The sequence below is a fragment of the Manihot esculenta genome, chromosome 3 (genome assembly GCF_001659605.2).
Source record: "Manihot esculenta cultivar AM560-2 chromosome 3, M.esculenta_v8, whole genome shotgun sequence".
NCBI classification, from domain to species: domain Eukaryota; kingdom Viridiplantae; phylum Streptophyta; class Magnoliopsida; order Malpighiales; family Euphorbiaceae; genus Manihot; species Manihot esculenta.
The window spans coordinates 17,887,809-17,913,308 of NC_035163.2; the positions used below are offsets into that span (position 1 = coordinate 17,887,809).

A 25,500-nucleotide genomic window follows, 5' to 3' on the forward strand; every position below is an offset into this window, starting at 1 on the left:
GTTGCAGGTTTAAGTCAGAGCTCAGAAGTCAGCAGGGTAAAGATAAAGTGACGTGTGTTTGTAATGTGGTAGTTTATGTTTATGTTTCAGTTTAGTAGTTTTAAAAGTGGACATGTAATATAAGTTGATGTAATGTAAATTGAGATAATGTATGTAACTGATAGTAGAGTTAATGTTTATGGATTAGAGTGTGCTTGGCCCTATAGATTGGTTAATCCCTGTTGATGCATGGTTATGTAACGTTTTGAATGTTGAGATGAGAACCAGGCTTGAGGTCTGTTATGTTGACCCAGCCAGAGCATTTGATGAGGGCTCTAGCATGGGAAAGTTTATGTTCACAGTTATGTTATAGCATACGGACCAAGCATGGTGTATGTTCAGATTACAGGTTTTATGTTTAAGTTTTTACGTTAAAGTTTTGATCATGCATGGGATTTTACCAGGTAATAGTATGTATGTTGGCTTGCTACGGGTCCCGGCGGCCTTAAGCCGATCTGGATCCTAGCGCCGGTGGCGGTTCGGGCCGTTACAGAGGGGTATCGGTTTCCGGGCTGTTACAGAATGGTATCAGAGCTTTGGGCCTCGAGAGTACGGTGTGTTACACATCGGAAAGAGGTTGGCTTAGAGGTCATAGAAGGGCAAGCACAATAGGAAGAATCATGTCCACTAGGATAGGATGTTGAGTCCTGACTTGATTGATGATGTGAAATGCCCTGATGTTATGCATGTGCATTAATGAATGCTATGTATGCTATGTACGTGTTGTGGGTTCATGTGTTTTCATATGAACCGTATGATGCTAATGATTGCATGTATGCTAATGATGTTGTTCTTCAGAGGAGCCAGAATGCGAGGTGCTCGTCGATCTGTGGAATCGACTGGAGTTCCATCTGAGAGGGAAGGTATGGATACCTTTCCCCCTGCTCTGCCTAGAGCGCAGTCGTGGGGAGTTAGCAGATGGGGAACATCAAGGGACCCTGGAAGGTCTTTTGATGTAAGCAGAGAAGGAATGGCTCCAAGAAGAATGTCAGCTAGTATGAGGGAAGTAGAGTTGGATGTTCAGAGAAGAGATATCAGTTTGGGAATCAGAGTGCTAGAGGAAGGCATGGGAGATTCTCAGGAGGATGCTCAGACTCAGGATTCTAGGATCTCAGGTTCAGGAGGGATTGATCCCTCCACTTTGAGTACAGCCTCCACGAAGAGTAAGAAGTGGGGCAGAGGCCTCAGAAAGTCGAAGAAGAAGTTTTGGCAGAATCTGAAGGCTAGTTTGGGTTTTGGTGGTTCGAGCTCTGGCTCAGGCAGTTCAAGGTGCTTGAGGTGCGGAAGGCCGCACAAGGGAGTCTGCCGTTATGGGACTAATCTATGTTTCAGGTGCGGACAGGAGGGGCACATAGCACGTGAGTGTCCCACTGCGCCCAGGTTGGTTCAGTCCCAGCAAGCAGCTTCAGGTAGAGCAGCTCAGCCAGCAGTTCCAGCCGTGTTTCAGGTTAGTGGTCGAAGCAGAGGAAGAGGGTCAGCCTTTTCTTCTGAAGGTTTCCGTAGAGAAGGTCCGTCAGCTTCAGCTCGGATCTTCACCCAAGCTCAGCAGGAGGCAGGCACATCAAACATGGTGGTGTCAGGTACGCTCACTTTTGAAAGTTCTGATGTGCATATTTTTGTGAACCCTGGAGTTTCTCTTTCTTTAGTTGCTCTAGGAGCCGTCGAAAGGGTGAGTTGATAGCTTCTGGGCTAGAGTGTTCTCTTTGGGTCAGTGGACTCACGTGTGATCCATCTGTGGTAGAGTCAGTCTGCCGGTTCAGTTCTGTGTCAGTTGAGGGTAGATGCCTTCCGCCCGACTTTGAGGTCCTAGACTTGATTGTCTGGACGTCAGTTTAGGGTTGGATGGGTTTCTACTTATGGTGCTACCTTGGTCTGTAGAGACTAGGTGGTCAGGTGCAGAGGACAGGATGGGTCAGAGGTAGTCTTCTGAGGGAACACAGTAGGGATGCCTAGAGGTTTGATGTCAGCCTATCAGGTATCGTAGGGTGCATAGGAGGGATTGTCAGAGGGTTCTAGCTCTTGTTTGAGAGTTTAACAGTCAGGTCGGGGAACCAGCCTCAGTGCCAGTTGTAGAGAGAAAGTCTTAGATGTTTTCCCAGGTGAGTTGTCAGGTTTACCATCTATCAGGGAGTTAGAGTTTGGTATAGGAGTGGTGTCTGGACGCAGAACCATTTCTGTCCTTCCCTATAGGATGGCACCTGTAGTTGAGAGTTGTCAGAATAGAGGTGAGGCTTGGTAGATAAGGGTTTTATCCGACCTAGTACCTCACTCTGGAGTGTTCCAGTGTGGTTGTGGGAAAAGAAGGATGGATCCCTGAGACTTTGTAACGACTGTAAGCAGTTAAACAAGGTCACTACCAAGAGCAGGTATTCCCATGCAGGATGGATGATCTATTGGGACAGCTAGTAGGAGCTGGTTGTTTTCCAAGATAGATCTGAAATCCGGGTACTACCTGTGAGAGTTAGAATTAGTTTTGGGTTAACAGTGAGAAGGAGCCAGTTAGTAAAGATGAGAAGAGAAGAGTAGAGTAAGGATCAGAGTAGCGCAGCGGAAGCCAGTGGAGTTCAGGAGTAGGTTGGGTACTGCTAAGGTGTTTCTTTTGGAGACCCGGGAGTTTTACTCCAGTAGTGCCTGTGTCTCTCTTTCAGGAGAGAGATTTTTTTTAAGTTTTGCTTGCTTGTTGCTTGCATGTTTATGTATGGTTGATGCTATGTTTTGAGATGCCTGTTAGTTTGGTGAACATTCGAGGACGAATGTTCTTAAAGGGGGGAAGAATGTAATACCGGCTAGATTCCGGCATCAGAATCTCTACCTTCCGGCGGAATCTCCGTTGGAATCTGGAATTTCCGAAGATGCCAGAGGCTTCTAGAGGGGTAAAATATGTTTTCTAAAGTGTTTTCTACTGATTTCATGGTTTTAAATGAAAAAGAAGTGAGTTTTGAAAAGAAAAGACCAAGGAGGCGTTTGCCAGGTTCGGCCGCCGAAAGTGAAGTTCGGCCGCCGAACATGGAAAGGCTTCGGGAGCGCCTTTGGCCTCCGAAAGTCTTGTTTGAACGAGCCAAGGTTTGGCCGCCGAAAGTCAAGTTCGGCCGCCGAACATGCATGAGTTTAGGGGGCACGTTAGGCTGCCGAAGGTCTTCGACCAGGCCACCTATAAAGGGCCCTCAGATCGGAAATGGGTGAGTTTTCTCCCCATTCTCGAGCTCAGGTGAGTTTATGCCTTCCTTTGGTCGTTTTCGTGTTTTCTCTACCCATCTCTCAAGTTTTTCATGATTTCTACCCTTGTGTTTGAAGATTTAAAGCTTAAAGGGAGTTTTGGGAGCTTGGAGCTTTTGGAGCTTGGATTCTCCACACCTCCGAGTTAGAGATCACGCAACCCTCGATCTTCAAGAGGTAAGTGTAGATCCTTGCTTCCCTAGTGTTTTCATGAAGTTTAATGATGTTTTGATGGTTGTGTTTGGGTAGAAATGCATGTTTAAGGTTTATGTGGGTTTTATACCCAATGTATGTTATGTGATGTTTGTGTTGAGGAGTTTATGTTAGCTTATGCTCCTTTATGCATGTGGGAGTGACAATGCATGTTTGGGAGAGAGTATGTGAGGATTTGGGTATATTTGAGTTTGGTTTTTGGCTTGGCAGAATCGGACCTGTCGTCCAGAGGGGACCAGGTTCGGCCGCCGAAAGGAGTTTCGGCCGCCGAACCTGCATGGGAGGCAGTCTTTAGGCTGCCGAATGTGCCCCCGAAGGAGGGACTTTCGTTTCTGTCTAAGGGTTTCGGCCGCCGAACCTGCCGCCGAACCTACCCGAGTTTCGTCTCTGGAAGGGACTTTCGGCCGCCGAAGGTGCCGCCGAAAGTGCCCTGTCCAGCCGTTTCTTGGGTGTTTTCCATGCATGTTTAAGTGATGTTTAGAGGGGTTTTTGGGGAGTTGTTTATGGGTTGTTAGGATGTGTTTGGCACCTCATTCGAGTCCACCTGTGTAGGATCGGACCCGAGGGACCGAGGAGGCCAGTAGTGCTAGCAGTTGCAGAGTCAGTCAGCGTCTGCCAGGAGGTGAGTAGAACTAAACTTAATCTTTTATGCACAAAATCTAATGCCTAAAGCATGTTCATGCATCATGATTGTATGTAGTAGGTTGATTGCACTAGTTTCACGAATATGACGCATTGCATTATTTGATGTTGATGGAGGAAGGGTGGACCGAGGCGACTTCAATAGCCCATATCTGTCACGAGTCTTGTCTTAGTCCTTTGAGAGCCGGACAAGTACATGTAGGAAAGTCCATGTGAGCTCTCTGTGGACCAGACACCATGTCATGTATGTTACAGGCCTTTGTGAGCTCCTATGGGGGAGTCGGGCACCGACAGAGGGATTTTTGATGTCATGTCCATCCTCTGAGAGGAAAGATGCATGCAAAAAGACAGACTCTCAGAAACCAGGGTCCGTGGGGAATAAATATTGCATAAGCCCCGAGGCGGACAAGATTATGTGATTTCTCTGTGTTATGATGCATTTCATGAAAGCATGTAATTAATGAACTGTTTTCTATGTTTCTACTCACTGGGCTTTTTAGCTCATCCCTTTCCCCTAATCCCAGTGTTGCAGGTTTAAGTCAGAGCTCAGAAGTCAGCAGGGTAAAGATAAAGTGACGTGTGTTTGTAATGTGGTAGTTTATGTTTATGTTTCAGTTTAGTAGTTTTAAAAGTGGACATGTAATATAAGTTGATGTAATGTAAATTGAGATAATGTATGTAACTGATAGTAGAGTTAATGTTTATGGATTAGAGTGTGCTTGGCCCTATAGATTGGTTAATCCCTGTTGATGCATGGTTATGTAACGTTTTGAATGTTGAGATGAGAACCAGGCTTGAGGTCTGTTATGTTGACCCAGCCAGAGCATTTGATGAGGGCTCTAGCATGGGAAAGTTTATGTTCACAGTTATGTTATAGCATACGGACCAAGCATGGTGTATGTTCAGATTACAGGTTTTATGTTTAAGTTTTTACGTTAAAGTTTTGATCATGCATGGGATTTTACCAGGTAATAGTATGTATGTTGGCTTGCTACGGGTCCCGGCGGCCTTAAGCCGATCTGGATCCTAGCGCCGGTGGCGGTTCGGGCCGTTACAGAGGGGTATCGGTTTCCGGGCTGTTACCCCAAAAGCTCCAAGCTCCCAAAACTTCGATCTAAGCTTTAAAACTTCAAAACGAGGGTAGATCTCATGAAAACTTTGAGGGATGGGTAGAAAAAGCATAAAAACGACCAAAGGAGTATAAGAACTCACCTGAGCTCGAGAATGGGGAGAAAACTCGCCCATTTCCGATCTGAGGGCCCTTTATAGGTGGCCTGGTCAGAGACCTTCGGCAGCCTAACGTGCCCCCTAAACTCATGCATGTTCGGCGGCCGAACTTGACTTTCGGCGGCCGAACCTTGGCTCGTTCAAACAAGACTTTCGGAGGCCAAAGGCGCTCCCGAAGCCTTTCCATGTTCGGCGGCCGAACTTCACTTTCGGCGGCCGAACCTGGCAAATGCCTCCTTGGTCTTTTCTTTTCAAAACTCAATTCTTTTTCCATTTAAAACCATGAAATCAGTAAAACATTTTAGAAAACACATTTTACCCCTCTAGAAGCCTCTGGCATCTTCAGAATTCCAGATTCCAACAGAGATTCCGCCGGAAGGTAGGGATTCCGATGCCGGCATCTAGCCGGGTATTACAATTAGCCGGACCAGACCCCCTTCCTCAATCACAGGGGCAACTTCAGTAACGTCCCCCTAAATATCTCCACCTGCCGGGCTGGTCTCTTTCTCGCCCTCAGGACCGCTGACGTCGGCAGGGCATGTCCCAGGTACCTCCTCGGAAATACCCCCAAAAGGCACAGCCAAATCTTTCTTCGACAGCTCAACGCCCTCAACTGACCCGGCAGCGATTTGGGGAATCTCCTCCGCCCTTGGAACTGAAACTCGTCCAGATGCTGGAGCTTGGGAGGATGGAACGGTCGAGCTTGATCTGCTACGGCTGGACGGCCTGGAAGACTTGGCTCCTCGGGAGCTCGACTTAGGAGCTCGGGAAGAGGTCAGAGCAGGAGCTCGGCTAACTGCCCTGGAAGAAATAACCTGGGCCACCTCCTCAGTAGCCTCTGACACACATCGCCCAGCTCGGAGGGCATCCAGAGCCGCGTTCATGCTTTCCCGAGAAAGAACTAAGTTCTTCGGGGGCTTAATTTGGTCCATTTTGATGTCAGAAGCTGCAAAAAATACAAAATCAGAACCTGTTAGCATAATCTCCAGTAGAAATCACAAAGAACAGGCAAAATAGCTGGACAAAGCACAATACCCGCATCTTGGATATCCCTAAGATTACAGGCGAACATACACTTCTCTACGTCATACTTCTTGTCGACGGAAGTCAACCGAAGGTACCCGACCTGTTCGGTGAGGCTCAGCTGGGGCAGGTCATTCACTACAAAAAAACTGTGAAATTGCGACCAAAATTAGCGATCAAAATTTTTGGTTGCTATATAGCAACCAATCAACGACCATTCCGCTACTACATGAATAAAATAATATTTTTATTTAATAAAAAGCTCAACGACCAAAAATTGGTCGTTATTTGGTCGCTATTTAGCGATCAAATATTAAATCGTCGCTAAATTTAGCGGAAATTAGTGGCACGAAATATTTGCGACCATATTTGCTACGAAATTGCGACTATTTTTTGAGCGGGAATATAATGTTATAATTTGCGACTATATTTAGCGACTAATTAGTTTAGTCGCTAAATAGCGACCAATCAGCGACTAATCAGCGACCATTTTATTTTTAAAATTTTAATTTAATTTTTAATTAAATTTTATTTTATTTAAAATTTTAAATTAAGATTAAATATACTGTTAAAATATTTTTTTATAATTTTACGTATATTCTTATTTTTAGTACAATTTATTTTAAAAAATAATTTAAAATATTGTTATTGTAAATTAATACAGTATAATATTTTAATACAATAAAACTATATTATTTATCTTTAAAAAAATTATACTATTAAAGACAAAATTAATAAACATATAGTATAAAACATTTTAAATAATATAAACTATAAAAATAAAATCTTAATTGAAAGATAAAAAATAAACCTAAATAAACAAATCTGCTATCAAAAGAACCCTTAAATTCCAACCCTAAATCTCTCTCAACTCTCAAGTCTACTGCCGCCCTCCCCTCCCCCATTCGGCCTCTCCGTCACTCGTCTGGTACAGCCGTGCGCCTCCCGCCGATCGTTCCTCTGCTCCACGCTGTCAACGTCGACCTGCGTCCGCTGGTCTACTTGCTTCTTTGCTCTTCTCCGCCGCTTCCTCTGCTCCAGTCTTGCTTTGTAAATTTGAATATTTACTTTATCACTTTGATTCCTTTGATTTTTTTTTCTATTTCTTAAATTTAGAAGTTATATTTGAGTGTGATTCCAAGAATTGTGTCAAATTAGGAATTTTGAGAAGCCAATATGGTGAGTCCATCTATTGTACTAAGAGTCTTAGATACATCGCTTTTGGCTTACCTGATTATGAACGACTTATGCAGAAGCTTTGATGTGAAACTGAAGAAGTCACTGTTTGTCATCTGCTGCATTTGATTACCTTGCTCCCTTGTGTTAGCATTTAAGGTGCATTTAATTTCTCTTTTTTTTTTATGAAATTTACTATAGTGTTATTTATGCAGCTTTTTAGCATGTATAGGAAAATATATATCTCGTAATTTGGAAAAATTCATGATAATACTAAATATCTTTTTTTTTGCTGTTATTTTTAATTTTTATCTTACACTTGGAAGTTTGATCATAAGCTAGCTGCATTTCTGGTTCTGCAGCCTTAATGTTGAATCAAGTTTGTCCTTTCATACAATTATGCAGAAATCAATAGTGTAATTTTGCTTATTCTACTTAATTGATATCATACTTCATTATATTAGTATTATCATATCTCTTATAATTTTTATTCTGCAGGTTTTGAAAACTCATGTATCGTTGGATATGCAGGTCTTGATTATGTTTTTATTCTGCAGGTCTTGATTAAAACCCTTTGGTTGTGCAGAACAAAAATTCTGCAGAATAGTTGAAATTCATGTAAGATTATTTGTTGCTTGTGCAATTATCAGAAATTTTATTGCAAATTGGTTGGTTTTGAAATAATGTCATCTTGATTATGTTTTGAACATGATTTGATTCTTTTTATTATATATATATATATATATATATATATATATATATATTTTTTTTTTTTTTTTTCTCTAATTGGGTCCAAAATTGAAGCCTGGCAGCTTTAGAGATAATTCTGGTATCACTAATTATTTGGTTTCTCCTGCAATTCAGTTCTCTTTACAATGAGTATTACTTTGTTCTGATTGCCTGAAGTAGCTGTTAATTTTCTCTTGATATACTAGCCAACTTTCTTCGCTTATCCCACACATTTTGTCAGCAGTTATTAATTTTCTGGAGTTTTTTTTAAATCAGGTTTTACAAAGTGCATCAGGCATGTACAGAAATCTGAATTCATTAGCATTGGGATTGACAAAGAAAGGTGGTTTTCTCATGACTTGTTCTTGTTCAGGAGCTGTGACCCAAATTGGTGTAGGCAAGTAGGGTTCTTTTTTTTTTTATATAAATTTTTTTATTGGAAGAGTCTTATCTTACTGTCTCTGCAAATGATATGATGATTATTAAATTAAACAATGGAAACTAAATTATTTTATTAGAGAACATTTCCTAAAAAAATTTATTTTCTACGAAAATATTTTTTTTAGGTTTAGATTTAATTTCATTTCTTTTTCTCTTTTATGATAATCAGGGCGCAGCATCAATGGTAGGAAGAAAAATCACAGTTGTGAGGCAGAGTAGTGCAGCTTCTGACCATCCTATTGACCCATCCTACCCGGAAGGTGCATATTTAACCAACGTCTTGCTTAGAGTGTCATAAGTCTTTTCGAGTCATGCAATTTTGTACACAATATCTTATTTCTTATTAAATTAGAAATTACCAATTATTAAATTAGAAATTACGAATTTTCTTTTATTTTGATTGTAAAAAAATATAAATTAATTATTATTTGAAAATCTTTAATTTGATTGATTAATTATATTAAATTTTCATTTAAATTTATTTAAAATTAGTATAATTTTAGAGTTTTTATAAATATAAACTCTTACTATTATTTATATTTAAAATTTATTTAATTAAAATTTTATTATTACATAACGTAAAATAAAATATTATAAAATAATAAGTAAAATTGTAAGATAAACTTTTTTTTAACCAAGTGTTACTTCATTAAAAAATAATTCCTTTATAAAAAATTTTATAAAATAATAAAAACTCACCTTTACTTTTTGTAATTTTATTTTTTTTAAAGCGGCGAATTTGCAATTTTAAATTATTTATAGATTTTTCTTTTTTAAGACCAATTTTTTAATTAATAAATTATTGAATTTATAATTTAATTTTTAAGTAATTTTTTATTTTTATTTAATTTTTAATATTAATACGCATATATTTCTACCATATTATTATAAGAATTTTATTGTATATTAATTAAACTTTAAAAATTATATTATTTTAAATTAAAAATATATATTAAAGAGTATTTTAATTATTTTTATTAAAATGAATAATAAGTTAATTGAAAATTTAATGATATAAATTAATTTATAATTTTTTTAAATATTAAAAATTAAATTATAAATTTTTAAACTCATGTATCGTTGTATAATTTTTATTCTGCAGGTCTTGATTAAAACCCTTTGGTTGTCATGCTCAGGAAGCTCCATCAACCCCAGTGAAAATCTCTTTTCTCTTGACTGCAATGTAACTATTTCTTTATCAATATATCGTTCATCAAAAGTGGCACTTACATTAACCAAAAATAAAAAAAATGGCACTTAAAATCTGATTATTTGATTATTTCTTTATGGACTATTAATCTGATTATTTGATTATTAATCTGATTATTTGCTATTTGGTCACTTAAAATCAATTTAATGGCTGCTACTTCTGTTAGCTGTTTTTAGTCATTATTCCTTAAAATTCTTACATACTGTACTACTTGTGATTAAAATTCTAACCCCATTTATCTTATGGTAGCTATCATCAAAATTGTGGACAGTAGCTAACAAAGTGGAAACATATACAAACAAATGGAAGTACTCCGGTTTGTGATTCCATATGCGCCCTAATAGCCAGGATGGTGAAACATTATCTCAACTAATCAGGATACATGGTCCTAATCTAATCACATAAAACGATATGGTTTAGAAATGCTATGCAGTTCCCATCATTTTTTTTTTTGTTAGAGCCCTATCACATCTATCTTCTATCAATGTAATAGTAGTGAAAAGGCACTTGTAATGTGGGAGGAGCTGTAAAGGCACAAAGGTTTGAGATAAACTGCCAACAACTTTTAAATCATATAGAAGTAATTGCGCTTCATTTCGTGTGGCCTTCTTGTTCTGCTGTGCTGGTTTAAATGCCTTACTTCTATGTGATTGTTGTGATTATAATGTTGTCTACCTTTTAGCATTATGAACAAAGGGACTGTGATGAAACTTTAGTAATGCGTCATAGGATTGTAGAGTAAATGGTGGAAAGCAGAAATGCATTTGTTTTCAACCCCCTCTTTGTCGTCTCCGGCTAGCCCTTTATTTTCTTCTTGTCTGCTGTCTGTAATAAAATGAGTGATTCCAACTTCATATTTACTTTTATTGTTATCTTTTTAAATTAAGTGCTAGCCTTTAATATTTGGATAATGACTATGAATATCTTTCCTGGAAATGTCATATGATATCAGGTTAGACTGGATCCTTCTAGGCCCTTAAGCAAGCGGAAGCATTGGGTTGTTGCTGAAATTCTGAAGAAAGCACGTATTTATGTGCCACCATCAGCTGATAGCTTTGTGGGTTTAGATGGCAAAACTGAAGCACAAACTTCTGCAGCCTCTTGAACTTAGATCAAAATCAATGTGCCTTCTGGGTTTGTTTTTTCAATTTCTTCTAGCTTTATTTTGGAAACGATGAATTGTGAGAATGTGTAAGCTCGTGGTCGTAGGCTTCATAATGTTGAAAGTTGCATCACTAAATGTATAACCTATACTATTTTATGGGCTTTTTTATATTTTATCTCATGCGTCTTTTTCTAGTCTTATTTAAATAATAAGGAAAATTTTGGAAAAATATGGTAACAGCATCTGGTACGCTCACCATCTTACTGTGATTCGTGTTGGCTAGCTTGGTTGTGCTTCCTGTTTCATAAATAAAGTGATTTAGCTGTTCAGCATTATATCTTTGGATCCAATGATGTATTAGTATGTGGAGTTTGAGGTGTCTTACCATATTGCATTTTGATTCTTGTTTTACGATACTACTTTTATTATTAGTAGTAGTAGTATTATTAATTTTTCATTATCTTCTTTTATATTCAAATATATTTTAATATGCCATTTGCAATCATGGGTGGCATGTAACAAGTTTCAGGACTTCTCAACTGATGTGATATAGTTTGTGCCCTTATGCTGCTATATTAGAATCGTAGTAGCATATAGTAGAAACTGGTATACCCAAGTGGAGGTGTCGAAAATGTTAGCTGATATTATATTTTATTTATTTGTGACAGGTGATTTGCATCTGGAGAATGTATACTATTCAGAAATGAAAGATGCTGGTTTCTTTGATGCTGATTGGGAGTGATGCAGTGATATTCTGGCCGGATGACTCTGTATATTAAAGTAACTTCCAGATGACAAAAATTTTTGTACTTGAAGAGATGCTTGTTCGTTGTTTGTTGGACTCGTTCTTTTACAATAGATGTAGTGTGCCTCTGGCACTTGAAACGCTTTGTTGTGTACCAATTAGGAACTGGTTAGACCGCATTAAAAAATATAACTTTGTATAATACAGAATAAGGGAAGCATAAAGGTATATTTTATGATATAAATTTGATACTATTTGGATCCATTATGTATTTTGAGATATTTTAAGTTTCTTAGTGTTGAACTATAATAATGTTTTGAACTATTAGATTGCAGAATTATGAAATGAAGTTGATGTGTATATATTGTTTTTGATGTTTTATGTATTGGAATGTGTGTGTACATATTGATATTATAACAAGTTTATGAATTTAATGGAAAAATGATATGAATCAGATTTAAATGTATTTATTAGTGATTAATCAGCCACAAAAGCAAATTAAATAACAAATATTTTTTTATTTTACTATTAATTTGGGACGAAATAGCGACTAAATGCTCTTTCCTGAGGCGACCAAATAACAACAAAATAACGACCAAATTAGCGACCAAAACAGGGATCATTTCGCGACCAAAATTTAACGACCAATTTACTTCCACATAGCGACTAAATGCTCTCCCCTGAGGCGATTAAATAACAACGAAACAGCAATCAAATTAGCAACTAAAACAGCGACCATTTAGCGACCAAAATTTAATGACCACTTTACTTCCACACAGCGACTAATATTTCTAATACCTAATTTGCCATGACACCAAATTAGCGACCAAAAAATGGTCGCTGATTGGTCGCTATTTTAGCGACCAATTTCCAGATTGTCGCCAAAAATTTAGCGACTGTCCAAACACCGACCATTTCATTTTGCCTTTTAGCGACCAAATTCTGCCTTTTAGCGACCAAAATTTTGGTCGCTAAATCACTGTTTTTTTATAGTGATTGCAACCCAGAGGGACATCCTCCCAGTCGAGCTCCACCCCCCACGACCGGCCGGATTCTTTCTTCAGCTCCGCAACTACAAAACCCTCTACCCAACCCTTTATGAAATCTTTGTAGCCCGTGAGGATGGACAACCCTCCACGAGGGGCAAAGTAATAAAAATAGTTACTTGCTCTGACAAGACGGAAAAAGGTCACAAACAGACGCGCCGTGGGCGTAAAGCCCCAGCTCAGGCAGATGGATTCGAAAGAACACATAAACAAGATAGAATTTGGGGACAGTATCCGAGGGGTTATCTCGAAATACTGAAAAACCTCGATGAAAAAGGGAGTGAAAGGAAAAGTCAGACCTAAGTCCCGTTGTTTAATAAAAAAGACTATGCTACGATCCTTCTGAGGATCTACTAAACCAGGAGGAGGGGAGTCCGGAAGAACAATACTTTCGTTGCGGTGAGGGGCCCGGATAAGGTAAAGAGGAGTATCCAAATACCTCTGGGAAATGAGCTTAGTTATGGTAGAGGGAGTGATACATGACTCTAGATTAAAAACTTCAGGAAGCTTAGGGATTTCTATGGTGGTAGAAGAGGCGTACCTGAAGAACGGTATAGCGGATGAGCCGAAGAGAGCGTAGAAAAACAGAGAGCAGGAGAGAGCAAGCGTTCTGAAGAGACAGAGAAAATTCAAAATGTGAAACAGTAATGAGATGAAAAGTTGCTCTGCACAGTTTTGTCCTAGGGCGGCACGGTCATTATTACTCTCGATATTTACCCCCTCATCAGTCAGGCAATAACTGAAGAGAGGGTAAAGGGGCAATTGATGACCGTTGGATTTCTCCACCCCGGTCTGGGGCCAAACCCACAATACCAGCCTATTGTCTGGAGGCCCTCAAGCCTCACATATACACCAGGGCCAGCCTGCTCAGCTTAAAGACTGGGCTCCAGTCAGATTCTTCAATCAGGCTGGCCCAGCTCTTTCGACCCAATGATCAGATCCCCTCTGGGCCAAGTCTTAACCTTATCTTCCAGCCCAGCTCGGAACCAGGAAGGAGTTTAGCCCATTCGCCTTGTGGGACCATCTGCATGCGCGCCCGGGGAGAATCAGGGGCCGTTACACATGGAACAGAGATCTAATTTCCTCGTACGTCCATATCAACGTGGCAGAGACAGATGGCCCAGTGATAGCCATTCTGTTACACGTCACTAGCGGACAAAAGAAAACATATAAAAGGAAAAATACTCTCATCTAGGTCTAGGCTTTTTCCAGTTTTACAGAACCCATTGTAAAACCCTATTTTCTAGATCTCAGATCATCAAAGGTAATTAAGAATAGATATGTATGAATATATATATAAAGTTAAACTTGAAACAAAGATACAACAATAGTTATAGAATATAAACATAATTTATATAAATTTATTAGTAATGCAAATATAATTGTTAGCAAGGGCCACAATCCTTATTGAATTTTTAATTTTCCATGAAATTAATTGGAATAGAAGTTTATTTTTAATAAAATTATGATATTTAATTTTTAAAATTTTTAATACAAATTTAAAAAATATATTTTTATATTCATCTAACTAAATTAAAATTCAATGCATTCAAAAAGTTTTCTTCTGTGGTCCCTCTGTGGCTCGATACTCTCGTTTTTTCCTCTTCTTTAAACCTAACTCCTTCTTTTCCTTTCCCCCATAGAAAACGATCTGCGTCAATTGACTATCTATTAAGAGCTCCAGAGATATTCCGATCGTCACTTATGATTTCTGTATGGTGAGAATGTTCTCACATATAATCCAATCAATCAATTTTCAAAATATGCAGACTTCTTTAGTAGATTTATGACATCCTTTAGAGGAGTATATATTATGGAATTAAAGGCAAAAAGATATTGGTTTCGATTTTTTAACAATATTGATTTTCCTTCCTCTCAATAGGATGATGATGCTACAAGTTTTCCTTCCTCTCAACAGAATGCCTCTAACCACACCCCTACGAATGTTAATTTGACAGGTAACAGTGAAGCGGCTCATCCCGTCAAAGGTCGGGATAGCCGAAAGCAATGATCGTCTTGTGTTGGAACTGCCGAGGACTCGAAAATCCTCGGACAGTTAATGCATTGAAGGATTTGGTTAATAGTTACAAGCTGGACATTTTATTTTTTATGTAAATAAGAGTTTTAGCTCTCTGTCATTGTTTCCTTTTTGCGATGTAATTTTTGCCTTTTAATGACTGTATTCTTATGGACTGTTTGCAAGTGATTCAATCTCTTCAGTCTTCACATTTAAATATTTCTGAACTGGATTTGATTTTGAATGATTGTAAATCTTTATTAAACCCTAGAACTGATATTTCTGTTAGATGGGTTCGTCGTCATGCCACTCTACTTGTTCATACTTTGGCTAGAGAATCTATTAGGTATGATCGTTTCTCTATTTGTAATGATATCTCTCTTTATTTGATAAAATTTTATTAATACAATTAGTAGTTTTGTTTAAAAAAAATCATTCAAATTTAATAAATTAAAATTATATTTTTATTAAATATAATACTAGTTAAATTAAAATCAATTTATTATGATTATATTGAATTAAAAAAAATGTTCTCATAAAAAATAACCGCAACAAAAACGTTCGAAGGCATAATTACTCTATTTCAAAAAAAAAAAAAACTAATTGCTTCAAAATAAAACAAATAAGCCAACACAACAACACATTTATTTAAAAAAAAAAACATAATTGTTATCACAAACTACAAAAAAAAAATTTCAAATATATAATTTGCTCAGACATGATGGAAGATAAAGTCCTCCAAATCAAACCCCATTGCTACCATCAAATACTATCTAATAATAAAAAATTACTATTTAATCTTTATAATATAAAAAAATTTATTAGTTGTAATGTTGCTGAGATTAAATTGGTGACATGGTTGGAATGAGACTGTTTTGTGATTGATCAAAATCTGCAAGGAAGAAAACATGAGCCGGTAGTGAGTGCTCACGGCAGCTACTCCGACGCTCAAGTTAATATCTCGACAAGTAAAGAAAATGCAATGAGTTGCTTATAGTTTTTGACGCGGAACCCTATGGCACAAGCCTCAAACCCACACGCACAAGTAAATATAGAATCCAAAAATTTAATAAACCCACCTCCTATGGCATCCCACACTTAGAGAAGCTGAAACACCAACGATTGAAGGATTTAGATGAGAATCTGACAAATGCCACAATGAATAGTTGATAAGTAAGCCAAGATTCCTGGTGCAATTGATGAAAGTAAATCCTCACTCTCACTCAAAGCATTACACGCCAAAGGCATGAAAAGAATTCTGAAATTTTGATTAAAAGCTGCCTCTTATAATTATTTCTTATTCTTATATAGTAAGGAGAAAAACAAATAAAACCCTAAGACACTCTTCTTAGGCCTGACATAAACACATAAGGGCCAAGCCCAATCACACACTAAAATAGCACATAAGTATTAAAACATAAGTCCAAAATATGGCCCAACACTCTAAAACTTAAAAGATAAAATAAGGCCAGAATACAAGTCCAAACAAAGCTAAAATAAAACAAGTGTTTAAATAATAAAAATATAGCAAGCCCATCATAACAATGCTGAATAAATTAGACAGCGCTATCTCCATTACACACCTTAAGCAAGGTGAGTAGCTTAGGTGTGTCTTCAAGCTTCAGGAGACATTTGCCAAAGGCAAGTTCAGTCAATTCTTGTGTTACTTGTTCTTGAATGTGTAAGTTCATAGCTGCTTCAAGCTTCTTAGCTTTGCTCCTTGTCACTGGTCCACTAGGGAGCACTAATGGATCCTTGCTTTCTTGATTCTCATGTGGTTGTGCTTGCTGGTTCGTATCATTCCCTCCTTCCTCGAAAAGATTTATCCTCAAATCTGGAACATGGTCAAAAGGAGACAAGTCAGACACATTAAAGGTAGCACTAACCCCATACTCACCTGGCAAGTTTATTTTATAAGCATTGTCATTGATTCGCTCTAAGACTTGAAATGGACCATCACCACGAGCATCCAGCTTATTCTTCCTCTGATTTGGAAACCGTTCCTTTCGGAAGTGCACCCAAACCCAATCACCAGGAACAAACACCACTTTCTTCCATTGCCTATTTGCCCAGTCAGCATACTTCTTGTTCCTCTTCTCTATGTTAGACCGAGCCTTCTCATGTAAGGACTTCACCAATTCTGCCTTTTTAGCACCATCTAAACTAGCAAGCTCATGTAAAGGTAAAGGAACAAGATCAAGTACATTTAGTGGGTTAAAACCATAAATAAGCTCAAATGGAGAAAATCCCATAGAAGAATGTATGCTACGGTTATATGCAAACTCAATGAAAGGCAAGCAATTTTCTCAAGTGTTCAAATTCTTACCCACTATAGCTCTGAGTAAGGTACCAAGAGTTTTATTCACCACCTCTGTTTGGCCATCTGTCTGTGGATGACAAGTAGTAGAATATAAGAGTTTAGTACCCAACTTACCCCACAATACTTTCCAAAAATGCGAAAGGTACTTTGCATCTCTATCTGACACAATTGTCTTTGGCACTCCATGAAGTCGAACCACTTCCCTGAAGAACAAGTTAGCTACATTGATGGGGTCATCAGTTTTATGGCAAGGAATGAAGTGAGCCATCTTGCTAAACCTGTCGACAATAACAAATATGCTATCTCTACCACGCCTAGTCCTAGGTAAGCCAAGCACAAAGTCCATAGAAATATCCATCCAAGGTGAACTAGGAACAGGTAAAGGCGTATAAAGACCATGAGGCATAGACTTAGACTTTGCCTGTCTACATGCAATACAAGAGGCACACACTTTCTCAACATCTTTGTGCATAGAAGGCCAATAAAAATGCTCAAATAAGGTGTCATAAGTCTTATGTACTCCAAAATGCCCCATCAAAGCCCCGCAATGAGATTCAAGCACAAGCAAATCACGCATAGAGCATCTAGGCACACACAATTTCTTATCCTTAAACAAGTAACCATCATGCCTATAAAAAGAGTTAAAAGCTTCATGCTCACAAGCCACAAACACATTGCCGAAATCAACATCATTAATGTACAAGTCCTTAACATGCTCAAAACCAAGCAATTTACAACTCACAGCATTAATTAAAGCATACCTCCTAGACAAAGCATCTGCAACCACATTGTAACGACCTGAAAACCGGACCGCTACCGGCGCTAGGATCCAGATCGACTTAAGGTTGCCGGGACTCGTAGCAAGCCTACTATACATCCTGTCATACCTGATAAATCCCATACATGATCAACATTCATAAAATCTTTAAACTTTTTATACACTAAGCTTGACCTGTGCATGCACCATCACCACACTAGAGCCCTCATCAAATGCTCTAGCGGGATAGCATATCATATGTCAAGTCTGGTTCAACATAACTCATCATTAAAACATTAACATAAGATCATGTACAAAAAAGGAGATTAACCATACATTAAGGCCAAGTGCAATACTAATCCTCTTTACATTATTTTACAACACTTTACTTAACATTACATTATTTTACTTATCATGTCCACTACTAATCTATTACATAGATATAGCTTTTACCCTTGACGACTTTCCGGTCTATCTTGAACCTGCAAACCTGGGGGTTAGGGAAAAGGGTGAGCTATAAGAGCCCAGTGAGCAGAACAACAAAACTATTTATAAACACATGCCATCATGAAATGCATCACATCACAAACAATTCACATCACGGATGAATTTGTCACCAATAACCCTCTACATAATCCAATTGTGCCAGGGGCGTAGTGCAGGCCACACCTGGTCTTTCTCTTACATATACATATCATAACATTATCCAACCATGCCGGGGGCGTAGTGCAGGACACACCCGGACTTTCTCTTACATAGTGCCAGGGGCATAGTGTAACGACCCGAAAATCGGACCGCTACCGGCGCTAGGATCCAGATCGGCTTAAGGCCACCGGGACCCGTAGCAAGCCTGACATAACCTGAAAACCTGTTTAATCCCATACATGATCAACAATATACATAAAAATTTAAAACTTTTCTTTCATACATTTTCTCATGCACCAAACTCAACCTGTACATGCACTAAACATAAACATAACCATAACCTTGACCCCTCTGTGGGATCTCATCAATGTCCCCAATGGGTGGCATAACATGTGTTGAGTTGGTTTACATCTACATCATAAAACATCTAAGATCATGTATTAAAAGGGATAACAACATCCATAGGGTCAAGCACAACTTCTAATCCTCAATATCATTATACATAACATGACTATTCAAACTTTACATCATCTTACAATTTATCATGTCCACTTTCTATCTATTACAAACATATGACTTTACTCTTCTTGACTTCTCTGTCTAGCCCGTACCTGCAATCCTGGGGGATTAGGGAAAAGGGGTGAGCTACTAGAGCCCAGTGAGTAGAATAATGAAAAACAACATTTAAAATCTCATGCCATCATGTAATGCAACACATCACAACAAATCACATCTCGGATGGTATTGTCACAAATAGTCCTCTACATTCCAAAGTGCCAGGACGTAGAATGGGTCAACCGGTCTTTCTCTTAACATAACATAACATAGCATTCCAATGTGCCAGGGACGTAGAATGGGTACAACCTGGACTTTCTCTTACATCGTGCCAGGGACGTAGAATGGGTACAACCTGGACTTCCATACCGTATCATGCCGTAACATCATCATATCATATGAGGATTAAAGGATCATCCAATAACCAATCCACATCAACATCATAAATGCAATGCAACATATTCGTGAATTCTAATGCAAACAACCTAATTCATCACATGGCATTCATAGGGCATGAACATGCTCAAAACTTTATAATTTATTTGCTTTCAATCGTAAAGGTTTGTTCTACTCACCTCTTGGCTAGCTCTGACAATGACTGAAGCAGCTGACTCACTGCTGGGGTCCTCGGTTCCTCAGGTCCGAACCTACACAGGTGGACTCAAATGAGGGACCAAACAACTAGAATATAATTCTAAAAACATCCCCCAAAAATCCCCTGAAAAACCTCAAAACAAACATGCAAAAACATGCAAAGGAAGGCTGAACAGGGCACTTTCGGAGGCAGGTTCGGCGGCCGAAAGTCCCTCCAGAGCCGAAAGTCAGGCAGGTTCGGCGGCACCTTCGGCGGCTGAAACTCCTAGACAGAGGCGAAACTCATGCATGTTCGGCGGCACTTTCGGCAGCCGAAACTCCCAGACAGAGACAAAAGTCTCCTTTCGGGGGCAGGCTTCGGCAGCCGAAAGGCTTGCCTCCCCAGCCATGTTCGGCGGCCGAAAGTCCTTCGGCTGCCGAACCTGGTTTCTGCCAAAGGGCAGAAACTTGGCTCCTCTTGCCTCCAATGCCTCCCAAACCTTCTAAACATGCATAATCCTATTCTACAACACACATACTCAAGCATACAAGCTCCTAGGGGCTTCAAACTATCTTAAACCCCATCTACAACACATCAAACATGCATTGGCAAGCCACATTGTTCAAAAACACAACATAAACTCATAACCCTAACTATAAGCTAAACATGCATTCTACCCCATAGATCTTCATAAAACTTACTTAAAACATGGAATGAGTTCAAGATCGGCCCTTACCTCTTGAAGATCGAGAGAGGGACGACCAAAACTTGGAGATGGGAGATTTTCAACTTTCTTGGGTCTCTAAGCTCAAAACTTGCTCAAAACTTGAAAATCTTCAAAATAAGGTGAAAACTAGTGAAAATTGTGAAAGATTTGAAGGAAAGGACTCAAGATTGGTGAGGGATGGCGGAGAGCTCACCTTGGCCGACAATGGGGAGAAAAGCTCGCCCGTTTTCGGCTAAGGGACCCTTTTATAGTGGCTGGCCAGGTCACGTTCGGGGGCCGAACGTGCCTCCGCATGCATGCCATGTTTGGCGGCCAAACTTGAGGTTCGGCGGCCGAACCTGGACTTCCCTCACTTATGCCTTCGGGGGCCTAAGGCACACCCGAAATGCATGCATGTTCGGCAGCCGAACCTGGGTTTTCCTCCAAGGTTGTTTTCATGCAAAAACTCATTTCCATCTTGCTTTAAACCATAAAACACATTAAAACATTTTATGAAAACATGGTTTTACCCTTCTAGAGGTCTCCAACATCCGAGATTCCACCGGACGGTAGGAATTCCGATACCGGAGTCTAGCCGGGTATTACATTCTCCCCCCCTTAAGAACATTCGTCCCCGAATGTTCCTCAACTAGCATATAGCATGGCATACACATATCATTCATACAAAACACATAAAACTCACAAAGAACTAACCTTAGAAAAGATAAGGGTATTGCTGGAGCATGGACTCCCGTGTCTCCCAAGTGCATTCTTCCATATTGTGGTGGTTCCACAGGACTTTCACCATCGGGATTTCCTTGTTCCTTAGCTTTCTGATCTGGGTGTCTATGATCCGTACTGGCTGTTCAACATAGGTGAGATCCTCTTGGACCTCCACATCAGGCTCACTAAGAAACTTGCCCGGATCTGACACAAACTTCCTCAACATTGAAACATGGAAAACTGGATGGATTCTTTCCATTGAAGCAGGTAAATCCAGCTTGTACGACACATTCCCAACCTTTTGCAAGATTTCAAAGGGTCCGATATATCGTGGGGCTAGTTTACCTTTCTTCCCAAAGCGAACCACTCCTTTCATTGGAGACACCTTGAGCAATACCAGATCTCCCTCCTGAAACTCTACCTACCGTCTGCGGATGTCTGCATAACTCTTCTGTCGGCTTGCAGCAGTCTTGATCCTTTCTCTGATTATGGGTACCACCCTGCTGGTAATCTCTACTAGCTCAGGCCCTGCCAAGGCCTTCTCTCCAACTTCCTCCCAGCAAACAGGTGACCTGCACTTCCTTCCATATAAAGCTTCATATGGAGCCATCCCGATGCTAGCATGATGGCTGTTATTGTAGGCAAACTCCACCAAAGGTAGATGCTGCCTCCAAGAACCGCCAAAGTCCAGCACACACATTCTAAGCATATCCTCTATTGTCTGGATGGTCCTCTCTGATTGTCCGTCCGTCTGTGGATGGAAAGCAGTGCTAAAATCCAACCTGGTACCCATGGCATTCTGCAGACTCCGCCAAAATCTGGAGGTGAACTGGGGCCCTCTATCGGACACTATCGAAACAGGAACCCCATGCAGTCTGACGATCTCATCGATATACACCTGCGCCAACTTGTCCACAGAATAGCCACTCCTGACAGGGATGAAGTGAGCAGATTTGGTGAGTCTGTCCACAATCACCCATATGGAGTCCAATCTGTTGGATGCCGCCGGTAACCCCACTACGAAGTCCATAGCTATGTTCTCCCATTTCCACTCTGGAATAGGTAGCGGGTTAAGCATTCCAGCCGGCTTCTGATGTTCCAACTTCACCCTCTGACACACTTCGCAGGCTGACACAAACTGTGCCACTTCTCTCTTCATAGCTGGCCACCAATAAACTTTCTTCAAATCTTGGTACATTTTGGTGGCTCCAGGGTGAACGCTGTACCTTGCATTATGAGCCTCTCTCATAATGTCTCCTTTTAGCCCTATGTCATCTGGTACACAAAGTCTGCTCCCATAGCGGAGGATCCCCTTGCAAAGAAGGCTGGACAGGGCACTTTCGGCGGCAGGTTCAACGGCCGAAAGTCCCTCCAGAGCCGAAAGTCAGGCACTTTCGAGGGCAGGGTTCGGCGGTCGAAAGTCCTTCCAGAGCCGAAAGTCACCCGTTTTCGGAGGAAGGTTCGGCGGCCGAAACTCCCCTCCAGATCTGAAAGTCCAAACTTTCGGGGGCGAGTTTAGGAGGCCAAACTGCCTCCACAAGCAGGTTCGGCGGTCGAAACTGGCTTCGGCGGCCGAACCTGGGCTCTCCCAAAGGGTAGAACCCGATTCTGCCTTGCAAAACCAGCCACCCACAACAACCCAACAAGCATTAAAACTATACTAAAACATGCATAAACACATACTCAAGCATATAGGGGCATAAAACTAGCATATACCCCAACAAACATCACAATAAGCATGCATTTAACTTAAAGGGTACATAAACCCTAACATTCTACAACTATCCTAAACATGCATCAAAACCCTTAACCCCTTCCCAAAACTTACTTAAAACATGAAAGAAGAGAAGGATCTACACTTACCTCTTGAAGATCGAGAGGAGGGTGATCCAAACTTGGAGATTTGGAGAAATCGAGCTCCGGGGATCTCCAAGCTTCCAAAACTTGATCTTAGCTTAAAAATCTTCAAAACAAAGTAAAAACTCATCAAAACTTGAAGAGATTGAAGGAAAACACAAAATCAACCAAAGGAAGGTGAAATCTCACATATGCCCAAAAATAGAGAGAGAAAACTCGCCCATTTTCAGACAAGGGGCCTTTTATAGGTGGTTGGCCAGACCACCTTCGGGGGCCAAAGGTGCTTCCGCAAACTCCCCATGTTCGGCCGTCGAACCTCCTGGGTTTTCTTCCTTAGTCTTTTTCTTTCAAAACTCAATTTCTTTCTTTATTAAAACCATAAAAACATATGAAAACACTTTAAAAAACCATATTTCACCCTTCTAGAGGGTTCCGACATCCGATATTCCGCCGGAAAGTGGGGTCTAGTCGGGTATTACACACATTGTCTTTCCCATGCTTATACTTAATCACATATGGAAATTGTTCAATAAATTCAACCCACTTACCATGCCTCTTATTCAACTTGCCTTGTCTCTTCAAGTGTTTTAAGGACTCATGATCCGTATGTATCACAAACTCGTTGGGCAAGAGATAGTGTTGCCACACGTCCAGTGCTCTCACTAAGGCATACAACTCCTTTTCATAGGTTGAATAATTGAGATGTGCTCCGTTCAACTTCTCGCTGAAATAGGCTATTGGTTTCTTCTCTTGCATCAACACAGCCCCAATACCTACACCAGAAGCATCACACTCAATTTTAAAAGTTTTATCAAAGTTAGGTAAAGATAATATAGGAGCGGATGTTAACTTCCCTTTTAAGCAGTCAAAAGCTTTCTGTTGCTCCTCTCCCCACTTGAACCCAACTTTCTTCTTAATAATTCCTGTGAGTGGTGCTGCAATCATAGAGAAATCGCGCACAAGCCTCCTGTAAAAGCTTGCAAGGCCATGAAAGCTCCTCACATCTGAAATAGATGTAGGAATAGGCCATTCCTTTATAGCTTTCACCTTCTCTTCATCTACCTCAATTCTTTGTGCACTCACAACAAAACCAAGGAAAACAAGTCTATCTATACAAAATGTGCACTTCTTAAGTTTAGCATACAAACTCTCTTGCCTCAAAACCTGCAGAACCAGCCTAACATGCTCAATATGTTTGTCGAGAGACCTGCTATAGATCAAGATATCATCAAACTAAACAACTACAAATTTTCCTAAGTATGCACGCAACACATGATTCATTAGCCTCATAAACGTACTAGGTGCATTTGAAAAACCAAAAGGCATAACTAACCCTTCATACAAACCATACTTTGTCTTAAATGCAGTTTTCCATTCAGCACCGAGTTTCATCCTAATCTGGTGATATCCACTCATAAGATCAATTTTTGTAAAGTACCTAGCACCATGAAGCTCATCCAACATGTCACTAGCCGAGGTATAGGATGCATGTACTTCACTGTGATCTTGTTAACTGCTCTACCATCAACACACATTCGCCAAGTGCCATCCTTCTTTGGAACAAGCAGCACAGGAACAACACATGGACTTAAACTCTCTCTCACCAATCCCTTCTCCATAAGCTCGTCAATTTGCCTTTGCATTTCCTTTGTTTTCGTTGGATTGCTTTGGTAAGCTGGTCTATTTAGAATGCTAGAACCAGGTATAAAATCTATCTGATACTCAATCCCCCTCAACGGTGGCAATCCACCAGGTAACTCATCTGGAAAGACATCAGTGAATTCCTGCATCATAGACTTAAAACTAGAAGGCAAAGAAGAAAGGTTAATATCAGTGTCAGCAAATAAAATCTCCTTATATCTTATAAGCAACATGGGCTGCCCTAAAGAAATAGCACACTTAACCTCTATTGCTCTCACATAAAATATCTGTTTTGCCCTCCCCTCTTGCATCTTTTCTCTCACCAATGGGCCATTTATTGGTCTTGATTTTTTTTCAGCCTCTTTACCCTCGACTCACTCTTTTCTGTCATTTTTCCCGCAGAACTCAAACTCTCACTCCCTTTTGTAGCCAAGGCCGAAGCCTCCCTTTCCCTCTTCAACATCTTTATTTGGTCAGCATATACCTCTTGAGGTGATAAAGGAGCGAGTATAACCTTCTGTCCTTCATGAGTGAAGGAGTACTTGTTATTGAACCCATCATGTTGCACCTTTCTATCATATTGCCACGGTCCACCCAATAACATATGGCTTGCCTGCATAGGTACCACATCACACAAGATCTCATCCTTGCACCTACCAATAAAAAATGGTATAACCACTTGGCGTGTAACCCTAACCTCACCACAATCATTCAACCATTGCAATCTGTATGGCTTAGGGTGTTTAATAGAAGCCAAGCCAATTTCTCCACCATATACACACTAGCCACATTTGTGCAACTACCTCCATCAATAATGAGAGTACACACTTTTCCATTAACCAAACATCTAGTATAAAATATATTTTCCCGTTGTTCTAGGCTTTCTTCCTTAA

General features: G+C 39.9%; 1 long non-coding RNA gene across 7 annotated transcripts; it reads left to right on the top strand.

Moving 5' to 3' along the window:
* Positions 1-7,191: 7,191 nt before the first annotated feature.
* Positions 7,192-12,126, top strand: LOC110611567. 7 transcript variants are annotated; one of them, XR_006350136.1, is made up of 8 exons: positions 7,192-7,410; positions 7,614-7,695; positions 8,035-8,154; positions 8,542-8,666; positions 8,876-8,966; positions 9,809-9,889; positions 10,869-11,050; positions 11,690-12,126. It is a non-coding gene; the product is annotated as an uncharacterized LOC110611567 (long non-coding RNA). The 7 variants fall into 7 exon arrangements; XR_006350138.1 differs by having other exon boundaries at positions 8,068-8,154; XR_006350135.1 differs by having other exon boundaries at positions 8,094-8,154.
* The last annotated feature ends 13,374 nt before the right edge of the window (positions 12,127-25,500 follow it).